The sequence below is a fragment of the Pinus tabuliformis genome, chromosome 7 (genome assembly GCF_031772625.1).
Source record: "Pinus tabuliformis cultivar Carrire ecotype Pingquan chromosome 7, CPIR1, whole genome shotgun sequence".
In the NCBI taxonomy this organism is placed as follows: domain Eukaryota; kingdom Viridiplantae; phylum Streptophyta; class Pinopsida; order Pinales; family Pinaceae; genus Pinus; species Pinus tabuliformis.
In genome coordinates, this window is record NC_142293.1 from 2,020,832,782 (window position 1) to 2,020,849,367 (window position 16,586).

Genomic DNA, 16,586 nt, shown 5'->3' on the forward strand with positions numbered 1-16,586 from the left:
ATGACATAATTTTGTTTTGGTTGGATAGATTTAGAACTCAAAATCAACAGTGTTCTTTCTTGCATAACCTGGGAAGATTTTTGTATCTCAAGTCTCAACCTTATTGAATAGTATGATTTATGCCGTGCAATGTTGAGATATGTTGTGATACCACTTGCTACTAACCTAAACACTTTAAATGAAAATTTATTTGTGAATTTTACTTGCAAAAGATATAAGTGAAAATATAGATTAATTGTCCCTTGTGTAGAATTTCCTTGAAATTATACTACTATTTGAATGAATAAATCTGAAACTAATTCTTTCACCAAGACAAAAAATATCTCTAACAATTTACAGTGGAATACAACAAAAATAAAATATAGTCACACTATACCAAAGAAAACAAAATTTTCTGGGGAACCCAACAGGGAAAAGTCTCTGCTAGTAGAAGAAATATAAAATAATAACCATATTAGACTTTGAGACACCTTATTCAAGACCGGGTTCATCCATTCTTATTGCTTTCCATATTCATTTTCATAAGCATTAGGGCTGTTTTCCGTCAAATCAAAGTAGCTAGAAAGTGTCTCTTTGATTTCAAAAAGCAGATCAGGATCAACTTCATCCATGAATCCCCTAGAAGGCTCATCAATAGCAAGAAGAAAAGCCTTTTTTATTTTATTTCATCACATACACCCATCAAAATCACTCATTTGTCTTCATTTCTTTCACAATCATTTTCAATGTTAGATGAAAAAGGTAATTTAGTATGATATAATCCTTAGGTAACCAACCTCAAACATATCATTGGTTAATTTATGTTGTTTGAAGTTTATTGAGTTTGAGTTTTATCATGAAACTAGTAGAAGCGTACTAGCATGGTTGAGTGGATTATCTTGATAACAATGTTATGCCTTGATCTAGTCCTTGAAAGGAACTTATAGTTGATGGTCAAAATTTCACATTCCTTTCATTTTTTTATCTCCACATATAACAAATAGCTTTATGTTATAGCCTTTAGCTAGATATATACAGTTATTGCCACTCAGATGTTGGATGCCGTCATTTTGGAGCTTGAGCTTACTCAAATTGGCTTTCTTTAAGTTGAAAATGTCATTAGATCTCATTATATTGTCTATTGCAGAGCATGAATCCAATTTACCTTTGTTTCAGTTAAAAATGTGATTAAATATTGCTATATCATCTTTTGTGGAGAATGAATCCAATTTCTCATAGTCCATTTTCTTGACGTATAACAAAGCTACTTTAATTCATTAAAATTACCTTTCATATTCTATTTGCTGATTGTGATTCTATAGGCCATATTTGCATTGGAAAAGGGGCATATTTAATGAAGTGTGGGAGGAGAGGGAAGCTTCATCTATGTCCTTTCAAAATTTGTAAGGTATGTAATAAAATTTTAAAAAAATTCTCCATAAACTATTTTGCTTTAACTTTTTCTTTTGATAATGGATTATTTATTTGATCTCCCCTCTCTGACACACAACCAGAGTCTAGACATACATGGCTTTTTAGGATATGTGGAAAATGGACAAAATTAGGCTAGTCATTTATCTAGAAATTTACACTATAGAAGATCAGGCATTTATAGTTGAATATTTCCTTGCCACTAAATTAGAGTTGAAGAGTCGAACTCCCATTTGTCAAGGATATACCTCACATTTAAATCAATTTATTTTTGACTCTGTATAAACCTTCCATGGGAGGGAAAAGAGTGACCACTACCATTGCTTAATATTTCTGTAGACCAAGTAAAGATTCCAAATGTGTATAAATTAGTGGCTTCTTGGAGAATCCCGAGAGTGGCACTATTGTTGCAATACGAAATTCGTTTATTTTGAGCTTTTCATTAGTGCATTGATAGTATATTGTTTATTCCATACAATACCTCAACAGTGCATGATCAAATTACAGTTAAGCCTATCATAATATTTTGACTTACGCTCGTTTAGAGGTAAAATAAAGTGTGTGTCAAGCTTGCACATCATAATTGCATCATGCAGAGTTTACTTCGGACAAGTTTTGTGGATCTAAGAAGCAAGATACCTGTTGGAATTAAAGAGGAAACAATACTACAAAGTGGGAAAGAGGTTTCACAGTTAACCTAGCTTTCACATTATGGTTGGAGTCGGTTTTTTGGAAAGATGCTGGATACCCAAACTTTATTTTTATGATTGAGTGCAAGTTTGAATCCTTCGACATATTCCTCACCCAATTTTCATTAAGTGATGGGTTTCATAGAAGTGCTTCACACCTATAAACATTACCAGAGTCGTTCTTGAGTCTTTGGAGGTGGTCAGATTTTCAAAGCACGCACATACAAGAAGAGGAGAAATAATATGCCCGACCAAATTGAATTTATCTTTGTGAAAATAGGGTGTTCCCATTCATAAACCTAATGAGCCACTCTACTTATTTCTATTGAACAACTTTGGGAATTTCCATGAATCATGAGACAATTCCAACCCCATAACTATAAATTTCTTATTTAAATCTATACCCACTAGATTACAATTTGCACAAGGAGAACTCCATTCTTGTTTCGAAAGAACCTGCAATCGACTTGTACCATGCTATTTAATATTTTCTGTATTTAGTCACATCCTTGGTCTGTAACATAAAGATGCAAGAGGATACCTTGCATTTTCTATACTAACACTCCTAAAAAAATAAAGTATGCCCAAATCTATCATTTCAAATGATCTATGTAGCTCACCTTTTGGTTTTTCTACTATCGAAGTTGTTACATATATTAATGATATATTCTACATCCGATACCATAGTCATAATATATGTTATAGTTTTATCTGTGTTGCTTTGAAGGTGTTTCTCATTCAGTAGAGCAGCAATACATTGTAGTTTCCATTTAGGGGAGAAGTGTGCACATTAGCAACCTTAGCCTGTGTGCAGATGGGTTGAATGAACATTAGACTTTATCTGCTATTTTGAAGGTGTTTCTCCTTCAACAATACTTCATCTCAGTAGATCCTTTCAGTCTGCACCATTAGTAGATGCATGCAACATTGGGATACATGTTGTAGATTATAGTTTTCCTATGAGGGTGTTGTAGTGATGAAAGAATTGCATCGATTTTAGGCATCTTGTGGTTGTTGTATGCAAGCATGCTTGTTTATTGTTTCCCAAACTTAGATAGAGCCATATTTAGTATGCTTTTATAGTTTGACTTAGATGCTCACCTTTCTTAATTAAGGTGTTTTTCATAGTTCTATTTTACGCACAGATCTATGTTTAAGAAAAGTGCATAGTAGAGAAGGTTTCTATATTTTGAGTAGTCGACACACTTCTAGGTAGGAGGTACTCTATTCTAGGAAGATTTTTCCATGCAAGTTAGGTGATTTTTCACTATTGTAACAATAAGAAATTCATTTGTTTTGTGTTCTTCATTAGTGCATTGAAAATATATTGTTTATTCTATGCAATACCTCAATAATGTATGATCAAATTATAGTTAAGATTGTCATAATATTTTGAATTACCCTCTTTTAGAGGGAAACTAGAGTGTGTGTCAAACTTTCACACAAAATTTTATGGATCTAAGTAGCCAAATACCTATTGGAATTTAAGAGGCAACAATACTACAAAGTGGGAAAGAGGTTTGGCAGTTAACCTAGCTTTCACATTATGGTTGGAGTCGGTTTGTTGGCAAGATGTTGGATACCCCAAATTCCTTTTGATGACTAAGGGCAATATTGAATCCTTTGACATATTCCTCACCCAATTGTCATTACGTGATGGGTTTTCTCATAAGTGCTTCACATCTATAAACTTTACCAGAGTTGTTATTGAGTCTTTGGATGTGGTTATATTCAAAGCACACACATACAAGAAGATGAGAACTAATATGCCCTACTAATTTCAATTTATCTTCCTGTGAATATGGTGTTCCCTTCCATAAACTTGACGACTCACTCTCCTTCTATCTAATGAAAAAAATTGGGGATTTTCATGAATTGTGAGACAATTTCAACCCCATAACTATTAGTTTCTTATTTAAAGTTATACCCACTAGATTAGAACCCACACAAGGAGAATTCCATTCCCATTTCAAAAGAACCTGCAATTGACTTACTGTCAGGCGGAAAGAGTCGATTGTGCGGACACAACCAACCTTCCTAGGAGCCTAAGACTCTCTAGTGACAAACAAGACAAACAAGAGCAATCCTTCTCTAAACATGCATTTACTATATAAGAAATCAAGCGTTTAGATCCTACCTGTAGTCCAACGCTGTTGTAGCAGTCCAGCTCCGCTGATCCGGATGAGCTCCTCCTTCACTTTGAAACCTGCATCCACTAACAATCAAACGATTAAATAGCACTTGATAATCTCATAGAATAAAACATATTTAACACATAGACCAAGGAGTACATGAAACAACTCATAAATAACAAGTTATTGAGAAGAATGGACTCATTTGCATTAATAGGAAACAAAAGGAACGATTACAACCTGAGCCTTGGTGTTGTGCAAGTCCCTCCCAGGTTCCATCAAGAGTTCTCCTTTACTTTGACAAAGCTCACCCACTTCCAAATAGAACAAGCAAAGATGGAAATCTCTCCTCACAAGCTTCTAAATGGGAGTCCTAATTCCTGCTGCGTCTACGCTTAGAAACGTTTAGCTTCCAACCTCCCCTCCTTCTGGCCCAATGCCTATATTTATAGTGATCTAGAGGAAGTTAATCAGGTCCACCATCAATGGGATAATCCCCTCTTTGGATGGGATAGCTCCCTTATTGATGGGATAAGTTCCTCTTTGATAGGGGTACATGAACCATCTGGAGGCGCTCAATACACGTCGAACAACCTTCTAGAATGCTCTAGAAATGACCACAAGTAACTTTTTAAAGATGAAACTTGTGCATTTTGACCTTTACAGGGGGACGCACCTGCCCCTTTACATACATAGCGTACAAGGACGCAACTTTTGTGAACATTGAGTGCGTACCCGCAGGTAAGGTTGAGAGAACCTGCGTACCCAGAGATAAATACATTTATAAAGACTTTCTCTCTTTTTGGAGTTTGACATGGAGAGCAGAGGCATAAGACTTGCCTAAGAGGATAGCATGACTGTTGATAGAGCCATACTAACTGTAAATAGCCATGGTGACATTTTTTAGTGTAACAGATTGCCCCCTAAAGTGCGAAGCCTGAAATAGATTAGGGTTTTGTATTATCTAGGAAGGGTGAAGTGCTTTATCATTTCAAGGATTATCTCGTGGAGAGCCTGGTTAGAACCTGCAATTTTCAACACAAAATACATGTATAAGATTATATCATCACTGAGGTAGGCATTCCCATACTCAGATCAAAACTTTAACTAACAGACTAACTACTCTGATACAGGAATGATCTTGCAGTACATCATAATCATAGACTTTTGTAGACACAGTATGGACGCAGCCATCTGTTTATGATTAGTCTAGTTAGACAATGAATACAAAACTCCTTGCAGCCTGGATGGTGGAAACTAGATCCAGGGTCTTCATTTCCGCTTCTCGAATTGGTACGATTCTAGCCATGCGAATAAATGAGTTGATTTCGAACATGGTAGAAACCACTTGATTACCAGTCGATGATGTAAAATGTTAACAAGTGTGAGAGAGACCACCAGTAATGTCAATGGTTCTCAAAGTACCCAGTACAATCCATGAGATGTGAATAGATGATTTGATTTCGAACATTTCACGGAATCCTTTGATCGAAAGTCAATGACGTAAACTGACGTCAAAGGCGAGAAACCTGCCATTGATGCATGCAGACTTCAAGGTACTGACGATTTCTAAGTCATCTCTCTAGATAATGTGTTGATGTCGATAGAAAGCGACCCGTTGCAGGCAAGCCCACACCACGAAATCATTGTTCAAGTTGAAGAAATGTTGCTGTAAGGACTGACTCAGGGATGGTCAAATGGATGACAAGTATTTTGCAGATGAAAGTTTTGTTTGCAGGCCTCTTGAACACATAATGACACGACAGATGGTTTGGTGATAAACGACTCAAAGTTAATCCCCGGAACCCAGCTGAAGACTTTCAAAGTGGTTTGATCAACTGTGAGGTAAAGGATTTCCCAACCCAGGTGAATGAAAAGTGTCGTGTTCAAGAGCGGTAATAAAGTTTCTTCTGAGACAAAAGATAACAAATAGGCTCATTCTTCTCTCTTTTCCCCCACCATTTCTGGCAAGTACCTCTTTATTTTTAACAAGCTTGAGGAGGATAACATATGCTTGATTATAAGCTCATCCTTCGGATGAGTCCAACCTAGTTTTGATTCGAACCCTAGGAAGGAGTGGTTCGTTCCTGTTTGTAATTGAACAGGTCCTTTACTGTGAAATTTTATCGAGTCCAGTATAGGAGAAACTCGGCGTTTTTCAAATTTAGAGAGTCTGAAAAACTTAAGAAGACTCCAAGTTGAACTTATTCGTAGATTTGTGTCCCTCAAGCCCGAAAAAGTATAAAATAATACCTGGGGGAACCGCTTGATCTTGCGACCAAGGAGTACTTTCATAATTAGTGCCGCTGACCTGAAAAGTAAAAAGCGATCAAGGACACGTCGTTTTATTTCCGTATCGAGTTTGAAACGACAAAAACCCGGCAATCTTTTCCTGATTTTACGGTCAGAAAAGAGCTATAAGGGGACCGTCTTTTAATTCCGTTTTAACGAGTGTAAAAGAAACGCTCGACAATCTTTTCATATTTTAGGAGTCAGAAAAGGGCTTAAAAGATGACTCTAAGGTTTCACTTTTTCGTAAGTTTTAACGAGTTCGAAAAAATGATAAAAATGTACTCATATGGCCGACTTTCAATTTAATTGACGAGTAGGAAAAGACAGAAAGAACTCGGCATTTTCATTTGTTTTACGAGAATGAAAGATAGCAAAAAAATCTTGGGATTTTCATGAGTTTAACGAGGCTTGAAAATAACTGAAATTGACTCGAGATAGGTTTCATTTTGACAAAAGCTTGAAACAGAGAAAAACTATGCTTTAAAGTAGTTTCATTTTTTCACAAGCTTGAAACCGAGAGAAAACTATGCTTGATGCCCCCTAAGTATAACTGCTAGAGCGCTTGCCCCCCAGCTTCATTTCATTCAACTAGTTGGATGAAATGAAGGTTGAGTTACGAGATCATTTGAAAGACTTGACCTAAAACTGTAAGAAAATTATGCAAAACACCGAAATAACTAACCTAAATATACAACCTAACATTCATGAGATGTAGTCAAACTCTCGACTCAAGTAGAGGAGGATTTGTTTCGTTTTTTAACGAGCTTGACACAGGAAAAGAACTATGCTCGGACCCGGTTTCACTTTTACGCAAGCTTGAAACGAAAAACTATGCTTGTTATAAGTTCACATGCCCCCAGCATAATAACGCAAAACGAGTTACATGCCCCCCCAAGCTTCATTGCATTCAATGAGGTGGATAGAATGAAGCTTTACTTTCAAAATCTTGGAAAGACTTGTGGGAGTTGTTTCATTTTTTAGACGAGCCTGACACAAGATAAGGAACTATGCTCATAACTGCTCTACAATCTACCTAACAAAATCTCTACTCTAAAAACCTTGATTCATTTTTTAACGAGCTTGACACAAGACAAGGAACTATGCTCATAAAATCCTTGATTCATTTTTTTAACGAGCTTGACAAAAGACAAGGAACTATGCTCATGACTACTCTCTACAATCTACCTACTAATCCTAAAATCTATCTGATTCATTTTTTAATGAGGTTGACTCAGTAAAAGAACTATCCTCATGCACCCTGTTTCATTTTTTAACGAGGTTGACACAGGAACAAAACTATCCTCGTACACACTGATAATGGCTTCCAACTGGAAGAAAGGCATGTCAATGGACACTCCTTGATCATGGCTTCCAAGAGGTCTTCATCAGAAGGAAGAATAGTTCTCTGGAAGGAACACATGTCAAGGGACTCAAAAGGGATAAGAACATCATGTTCAAGTAATCCCATAGAGTTTTCCATGTCAATTACCGGATCTAAATCAAAGGAAGATGAGCAAACAGTGAGAGGCTCACTTACATCAGTAACTGAAAACATGGGACCTGTTGCCACATAATTAACCCGTGGCAGGGCAGATACCACTTTAGAATCAAGAATCATATTATTGGTAGTTGAAACAAGACTATGGAACGAAAGCTGGTCTACAGTCACAATACTGCCATTGTGAGGGAAAGACATCACGCGAAAGAGTGTCGATACGACAGCTTTCATTGCATAAACATAGTCTCGGCCAAGGAGTAAATTGAAATCCAAGGGACCTCGAACTACCATAAGATTAATACAGACAGTTTTACCTTCCAAGGTAATAGAAAAATTAGGAAGGATCCCTAAAGGTTCACTAATGGTTCGGTTAAAAGCTTTCAGATTCTGCGTAATAGGCGCAAGCTGAGGGGAACCAAAAGCTTTCCAAACAGTTGAGGATAAAATACTAACAGAAGCACCTTCATCTACCTGAGTGCGATGTATGTCCCTACCACCAGCCTTGACAATGATTTGGAAAGGGATGGAGGAAGGAAGACGAGGTTCTGTCAGTCTATTCCAATCAAAGGAAAAGACCTCAGTGCTTGGAGGGGGTTCTGTAGAAACAGGTGAAATGCCCCCCGGCATAGAAGAATCTGATGTAACAAGAAGAACCTGAGCGGTATGAAGTTCACTCTCTAAAGGGAAAGTGGGATCGACCGAATGTGAAATTGAATCGACCACTTGATCAACTAATTGATCATCAACCTGAGTGACATGAGTTTCGCTCTCCAATGGAAGAGTGTGATCGACCGAATGTGAAATTGAATCGACCGCTCCGTCAGTTGACGATAGTTTGGGAGAAAATTTACGGTAACCAGTTGGAAATTCTTGCTGTGGAACAGTAAGTTTTTCCAACAATGTTGAGGCTTCATCCATGTGAGGGAAAATGTGAGTTTGATGACTCCCTTTGCATAACTTACAAGGAAACCTAACTTTACCCTTTTTCCCAGGAACCTGACTATCACTGGTTGATGGATCAACGGAAAGTTGATAAGATTTTTCTGACCATACTTCCAAGACCTTTGGAATACCAGAACAATTGACAAGGAAGTGGTCACCCTTACAAAGCCTGCAAGGGTATTTGGGTTTACGATGCATGTTGGAGGTTTCCTCAACACCACTAACATTTACAGCCATGGTTGGTTGGTTGACTTCTTTCTTATCTTGTTTCTTCTTCTTCTTCTTCTTCTTCTTCTTCCCTTTCTTCTTGTTCTTAGCCTCTTGGTTACTAGCATCAAGGCTTTTACCAGGCGAAGAGGAAGAAATGGAGGAAGAAAAATTAGGCGAAGAAGGTAAAGGGTCAAGCCCACACCACGAAATAAAGGAGAACTCTTGATGGACCCTGGGAGGGACTTGCACAACACCAAGGCTGAGGTTGTAATTGTTCCTTTTGTTTCCTATTAATGAAAATGAGTCCATTCTTCTCAATAACTTGTTATTTATGAGTTGTTTCATGTACTCCTTGGTCTATGCGTTAAATATGTTTTATTCTATGAGATTATCAAGTGCTATTTAATCGTTTGATTGTTAGTGGATGCAGGTTTCAAAGTGAAGGAGGAGCTCATCCGGATCAGCGGAGCTGGACTGCTACAACAGCGTTGGATTACAGGTAGGATCTAAACACTTGATTTCTTATATAGTAAATGAATGTTTAGAGAAGGATTGCTCTTGTTTGTCTTGTTTGTCACTAGAGAGTCTTAGGCTCCTAGGGAGGTTGGTTGTGTCCGCACAATCGACTCTTTCCACCTGACAAATTGGCGACTCTGCTGGGGAATAGAACAAGCAAATATGGCAATCTCTCCTCACAAGATTCTAAATGGGAGTCCTAATTCCTGCAGCATCTACCCTTAGAAATGTTTAGCTTCCAACCTCCCCTCCTTCTGGCCCAATGCCTGTATTTATAGTGATCTAGATAATCCCCTCAATGGGATAATCCCCTCTTTGGATGGGATAGCTCCCTTATCGATGGGATAAGTTCCTCTTTGATAGGGGTACATGAACCATCTGGAGGCACTCAATACACGTCGAACAACCTTCTAGAATGCTCTAGAAATGACCACAAGTAACTTTTTAAAGATGAAACTTGCGCATTTTGACCTTTACAGGGGGACGCACCTGCCCCTTTACATACAGAGCGTACAAGGACGCAGCTTTTGTGAACATTGGGTGCGTACCCACAGGTAAGGTTGAGAGAACCTGCGTACCTAGAGATAAATACATTTATAAAGACTTTCTCTCTTTTTGGAGTTTGACATGGAGAGCAGAGGCATAAGACTTGCCTAAGAGGATAGCATGACTGTTGATAGAGCCATACTAACTGTAAATAGCCATTGTGACATTCTTTAGTGTAACACTTACACCATGCTATTTAATATTTTATGTATTTGTTCACATCCTTGGCATATGACATAAAGACGCAACATACTACCTTGCATTTTCTATTCTAACACTCATAAACGATAATAATGTATGCCAAAATCTATCATTTCAAGTCATCTATGCATCTCACCTTTTGGTTTTTCAATTATCGAAGTTTTTACCTATATTGATGAGATCATTGACAACTGAGGCCACAGTGACAATGTATGTTAGAGTTCTATCTGTGTTGCACTAAAGGTGTTTTTCCTTCAGTAGCACTACAATACATTGCAATTTCCATTCAACGGAGAAGTGTACCCAGTAGCAACCTTAGTCTGTGTGCAAATGAGCTAAATTCATAGTAGACTTTATTTCTTGTTTTGAAGGTGTTTCTCCCTCAATAGTACTTCATCTCAGCATATCCTTCAATCTACACCTTCAGCAGATGCATACAACCTTGGGGTACATGCTATAGATTCCATTTTTGTTATGAGCATATAGCAACTGTTAGCTACCTATAACAATAGGTTTCATATTTCATGATTGGCAAAGAAAGTTTCAAATATGCTCTGCTTTGGTGATACAAAGATCCCATATTTCCATGCGAAAACAATGTGTGTATATAGCTTTATGTTGACTCAATTTTGATGGATGGTCCAACAGCCTAATCTGGATCATGCCATATTTCAATTTTCTGTTGTAGAATAGAGAAAAAAGTCTGTCCAAACTGTTTAATCTTGGCAGACCAGTAGCTTAGGTAGAGAATTAAGGTTCCCAACTGCTTAATCTGGGACCTTGGAAGCAATAAGGGTAGTGCTAGATAGACAATCAAAAGAAAAAGCCAATGGAAAGGAAAAGGCACATATGGGTCTGCAAGTCCAAGTGCACCCTCCAAGAAGAAACAAAAAATGCTAGGCAAGCAGATGTGTAGGTAGATGGGGTTGCAGAAATGTCATTCCTTTCCAATTAAATCTTGCTGGTCAAAACCAGGAAAGCATCAATGGATAGAAAAGCTCCTCTTCTCTATCACTTTGTTGTAACACATTGGAGCATGTCTAACTTCCTTTTTCCTTTTCTCATATTCATTACTAACATCCCTACGCCAGTGGTGTTCATGAAAGAATTCAAGGTTTTATGTTGGTTCTGGTTTCCTTTAGAGCCACATTTCTTGTCTAAAAATTCTTTTCATTTTGATCTACTTCCTATACTAAGTTGATTTCATACAAAAACTTAGTGTTTCACCCCTTCCCCCACTCTTACTAACCCCTAACTTCTTATTATCTAAATCCACTATGTTCCCCTTTTCCCTACTATTATAAACACTATGGTGTATAAACCCCAAGCATGCTATAAATACCCCTTCCCCTTGGCACTATAGCCATATGTTCATAGTCAGGGATTAAAGTGACATCCGGTCACTTTAGAAACCCAAACCCTACCCCTTGTCCCCCTTCAGAAGTTATCCAAACCATTAACCCCTTCATTCGCTAAAAAACCTTGTAAAAAACCCCTTTTTACCCATAACCCGCTTTATTTGCAAAAAGCATACAAAAACCCACTTTTTCCCGTTTACCCAAAGTCTTAGCGCTATGCACATTTTTGTAAAAACATTGAAAAAACCATATGAATCGCCAAATTCCCAAAGGTCCCGCCGGGCGCAAATTTCAAAAGAAATATTATTTTAATCCCGTCTGCATCCGTATCGTCCGGCCAGCTCAACGATCCGTCGACCGTCGGATCAGGCCCTTTTCATCCGACGACCCTCGTGCATATCGGACCGGCCCCGACGTTTGAAAGATACCTTCCGATATATGTCAGAGGGTGACGTCAGGCCTCTACCACGCGTCCCCCCACATCGTATCGGAGGTACCTCTGACAATTCCGCTTCCGTATGGAAGGCGGTGCGATATGAAACCACTAACCACTTCCGGTTTCGGTTAATCCGTCCTCCCTACGTCACTGCCAGCATCACTACTACGTCAGCGCCGCGTCGGTACGCCCCGTCCGCCATTGCTCCACCTGTCTGCCACCTCACCATCCCCGTGGACCTCTGTTATGCTGCCACGTCACTCGATGACGTCATGCTGACGTCATCCGACCTTGACCCCACCTCATGACATCATGCTGACGTCATCCGACCTTGACCCCACCCAATGACGTCATGCTGACGTCATCCAAAAAAGGCGCCAATGTTCCAAAAATCCATATTTTGGCCAAAATGTCGTGTTTTTTGCACTTTTTGCCAAAAAACGCGACATAAATCGTGTTTTTTTCACTTTTTGCACTTTTTTTGCATGGTTTTTACGTCCAACTGCGCACCAACCTGCTGAACTCGACCTGGAGACCGTTGGCGCGCCATTTACACCTGCGTTCGTGTCCATTGTTCTCTGTATACCAGGTATTTATCCTTGTGAATCCCTCCTGCACCTGGTTTCGTCTGTAAATTGCCAAGAAAGCTTAAAACACTGAGAAACTTATAATTCACCGGCAAATCCCCTGTGTCTAGCCCCCATTTACACTCTAAGGTCGAAATTCACCAGTTGAGCCTTGTTTGCCCGAGTTTTTTACCAATAACTGCATTCTGTTCGTGCAATCGCGAAATGGTAACCCAAACTGTACCAATTTGCTGAGAAAAAGAGTTTAAGACCAGACATTTGTCTTATCCATCCTTTAAGCAGTATTTCAATTACTGCAATTGACCATTTATCCTCTGTCCCTCAGTAATTTACCTTTCTGTTCAAAGAAAACTCTGTGGTGTTGCTCTGCACAGTAACACCAGTTTATAAACGACATAAATCCTAAAAGTAACCATGGATCCACCAGTAGCTCCTGTAGCATTGAATATTGCTCCACTAAATTCCCCTTAGAGACAATTGGAGTGGCAGCCTCTAGCAGACCTGGATTATCAGATAGCAGAAGAAATGCTAATGCACAACAAGTACCACATTCATTTGCTGAATGAGTTGAGGATTAAACTTGAGGCTGGAACAGGTGTATTGGGCATTTGGGATTCTTTCCTCCCTCTATTCAAACTCCCTTAGGTCAACCAATTTCCTGACTTGATCCACCTGTGTGCTGAATCCTACGACGCCACTCAGAGGGCTGTGATTGACCCTTCAGGCTCAGTTGTTTTCTATGTCACCCCTGAAGCCATCAGAGAGATGCTCCATTTCAAAACTGAGAAGAAATTAGTCCCTTTATCACTGGCTGATCTGATAAAGCAAGGAGCCAAATTGACAGATGCCCAGATCACCAAACTAAATCAATTATATATTGACTCTGACACAGTGAAGTACCCTCCCATTTCTCATGTTTACCTAAACCAATTGGGCAGGGACCTTGTAGACATGATCAGTCCCATTCTGGGCTATAATTCTATGGAGTTTGTTGATGAGACTATGCTGGTTATGATGCTCATGTTTGCCCCTGGCAAGTCTCCAATCTGCTATGAATATGCCACTTATATATCTGACAAAATACATGAGCAATTGATGAACTTACCAAGAGAAAGGGTGTTCAGATACACCTCCTACATCTACCACTTGATTTTGTATTATCAACATGAGAAGTTCCACTTTGCTATGAAGAGAGTGGATGCACAAGGAAATCCAAGGTCAGTGGTGTATTGGTCCTTTGCCTTCCACTGCAGATCTATTTCTCCATACACTTATTGTGAATTTATAGACCTCTTCATCCACCCAGCCATGTCTCTAATGATGAGCTCACCTCCTCCTAGGCTAACTGATGAGATGCAGAGGATTCTTCAGTTGTCCAAGGCATACATCATCGGGGATTGGTATTATTACCAACACCACACAGTCATCAGAATATATGGGTGTGAGCTGCTCCCATACAGATTGCCCAGATATGTGCCCATGAGATTGATTGCCCTGGAATACTTCAGGCAATTTGGGAATGCTGATGTGCTGCACTTTTCAAGCAGAGGCAAGAAAGCACAACTCAAGGTCAGAAACCAATTAGGCCACTTCATCTACAACAAAAGGGAGGAAGGTTGGCAAGAAGCCGACAGCATGTTAGGATCCCTTGGCCTACAGACCAGTTTCCTTTGGAAACCTTATGACCCCAATCACTTCATAAGAAGGGTCAAGTATAGGCTGTCTGGTTATGACCATGTAAGGTTGCCTCACATAGAAAAATATGCAAATCAAGTAAAATGGAGGAGGGGAACCTTAGAGGAGGCTGCTACACAAGAAGAATTAAATCAAAGAGCAGTTAGAAATATCCAAAAGATGGTTGACTTGGAGCTTTGTGCACAGGTGTTTACTCTTCCAAGCACTCAAGTGGGAGTAGCTGCATCTTCCTCCACAGCAAATCAGCAAGCAGTTAAAGCTACTGAGCAAACCTCAAGCAAAGGCAAAGAAAAGGAGATGGAACCAGAACAGCCACCCCATGAGGAGGCTCAGCAGCAACAACAACAGGTACAACAGCAACAAGTGGGGCAGCAAGAGAAAGAGCAGCCATTACAGCAAGAAAAGGCAGCTGAAGCCCCAATTTCCAGTGAGCAGTAGGCTCAGGACACGGTGCCTCCTAGGCCAGAAACGACAGTGGAGGCCTCAGTCCTCCAAACCCCACAAAAAGAAGACATAAGCAGAAAGAGGAATAGAGAGACTCCACTCACAACAACAACGACTCAAGGGGAGGAAAGACACAGAATGAATCCCCTTTCAGAAGAGGAAATGCCTTTGGGGCAATCTTTGGGCATGGGCCCACCAAGTCTGGAGGCCTCAGCAAGTTCCTTCCAGCAGGAACAAGAGAGGATGATGGGAGGAGAAGTCAGCTCCTAGAGCCAGCAGAGAGAAGGTGAACTGATCATCAAACAGCAGTTCATTGACATAAAGAGGAGGAATGAGCCAATAAAGATACAAATATATAATCATTTGTTGAAAATGGATCCCACCAACCAGCAAAGGCTCATGTCTGCATATGATGTTAATGAAGTCAAAATGATCATGAGTCACTTCATGCCAACTGCATTGCAGCCACAGTCCCCTTCAGACTACTTGAGGACCAATCTTGAGGTCCTTGCCAAGGACATCCACCCAATGGACAAAATCGAATTGCATAAACAAACGAGTGAGATTGTGTATGCCTCCTTGGCAGACAAGACACTAGATAACTACAGGCTAGAAAATAGCCTAAATAATACAGCTACCCAACTTGAGTTGGAGAGAGCATCCTCTCAAGCAAAGGATAACAGGATCAGGGCCTTAGAAGATATAATCATAGAGATTGGACATGATCCCAAGTACATCAAGGGCATACAAGAAATATTGAAATTGAGGGATGCAGACATGGCATCTTTGAGAAGAAAGATCAAAATCCCAGCAATAATTCACCCTCAAACAGATGAAGTTGCCCAGCTGAGACATGATCAAGATGCCACAGCTTTTCTGGTGTCTTTATATAAACAGCTAACCCAGACTCAAGAAAAGCTGGGGGAATCAGAGGCTGCACAGGCAGCATTGCAAGCATCATTACAACAAAAGGAAGGAGGTCAATCATCTCAGCCTCCTCCAGAAATAATTAACATGGAGGGACCTCCTCAGACCACAACTCCTCCTACTGAAAAGACAGCACCATCTACATCAGCAACTGCACCAACAACAAGAGAGCAGGCTCCAAGCCTGGACATGCTGAAGCTCAAGAATGAAATACAAGCCCTGGAAGCCCAAATGGCAGAGCTAAATGAGGCCAGGGAGAGTCTAGCCAAGCTCAATTAGAGGTATGATAAATCCAAGCAGACTGTGGTAGAAAAGGGCAGGGAAATAAAAGCCCTCAAAGACAGGATAAAGGAGCTGGAGAAGGAGCTCACACTGGATAAAGTGACAGTTGAGCTCAAGACAGTCTTATGGGCCAACATTGGCCAATCCATCACTGACCAATGGAAATATATTGAGACAATTCATGAGCAGTTGGAGCTCATTGCAAAAGCACAGAGGGAAATCCAGAGATCAAGGGCATCTCTAGACAATATGCCTGAGGTTGCCAATAGAATGATCAATGTGCTTAACAACAGAACAAGTTCTCAGTTAGCAACTATGGGAATCTCCAATAGGACTGAGACTATTTTATTAGTAAAGAGGGTCCTAACATTAAGAAACCTGGTGCAGACACTAGAGAGAAGGACCCAGGGCATGCAAACAG